A 1,381-nucleotide genomic window follows, 5' to 3' on the forward strand; every position below is an offset into this window, starting at 1 on the left:
TACAGTGGATCTCGAACTTTCGTGGGACAACGGAGATCACAGATGGTTGCGAGATGATGTTGATGATTGAGAGCTCGGATCACGGCGAGTGTACCATTACAGTGAAGGTGGATCCAAGCGACCTGGATCCGGATGAGTGTACCCATAATAGGGTGACCATGATGATTACGTCATATATCCGGTGGATCTGAAGATAACACAGCTGGGATGATGGGTCAAGGGAAGAAGGGACATGCAGCCGAGCCTGGTAAAGGATTTAGCAGATGAAAGACATAGAAGGTAGAAACCCAGGCAGGTATAGGCTTAAATATCAATACAGACCTCAATTTGCACAGTAACACGCAAGTGCCTTCCTGCCCTCAAGAACCGGAACTACATTGGCCGTACGAGCTAGGAGAAGGTTGGGAATTGCGAATCTAGTGTTGGTAGTGATAACTGGATAATACATTGGCCAGATCCTACAACCTAGTGAGCTTTTCCTTTACTTGTGCAGATCCGACAGGTTAACCGAATTTACTACTTGGTCGGTTACACCCTAGGTCAAGCTGGTCCGACAAGGATCTCGAGTTTGTGTATCGCCACCAAGCTCTACGCGATTTCCTGCATCAAGATCCTGTCATGCAGATCCTGAATCCACGACAGATCGAAGATCCAAGGGAACCGGTGGGAGCACCAACGAAAACGGCGAACAAGTTGGTGGCAGTCAAAGATCTATTACGTTTGCTTACGGAGTCAGGCATCGTAGCTGGTGTGTTCGACGCAGAGGATATCTTCGAGCTAGACCTGGATCTCATAGTATCCGCGACGCGGGACCTCTTTGCCAGAGTGAAGTCCATCACCGGAGAAAGGTCGCGCACTATGGATCCAGTGTCGTCGCCGAGGATCAGCCAAGCTGCGTCCTCAAACTACGAATCCGCCGCTGAGGATGAGTCAGACACGTCGTCCGAACCACGACGCATGACTTTAGGACCCTCCGGGGCATCCATGCTGGAAGCGCGGGCGAGGATCCGAGGACAGGAAGCCCCTGAGAACGTGAAAGCTCGGGATCCAGTACGCCCTACGCGTGATTTGACACAATCCAGCCAGGATCGAGCCAGATCCGGCAAGAAGCCAGTGGGATTATCGTCAGATCAGGCTCGAGGTAATCGCCTCACGGATCCGGTCTCGCCAGTGGACCAGACGGCCACAGGCTCTTCCGACACTTCCTCAGGCACCCTGCAGCGACACTTCGAAGCTGCGATGAATCGCTTCCTGGCCGAACAGGGTATGAGAGCGCCCGTGCCACAAGTGCAAGTGCTCCACGAACATGGAGCACGGGACGTGGAGATGGAGTCAGTAGAGGGGGACAACTCCCATGATGAGTTCGACCCAGACGATCTGG

Source organism: Phytophthora infestans, genomic scaffold (assembly GCF_000142945.1).
Source record: "Phytophthora infestans T30-4 supercont1.109 genomic scaffold, whole genome shotgun sequence".
Taxonomy (NCBI): domain Eukaryota; phylum Oomycota; class Peronosporomycetes; order Peronosporales; family Peronosporaceae; genus Phytophthora; species Phytophthora infestans.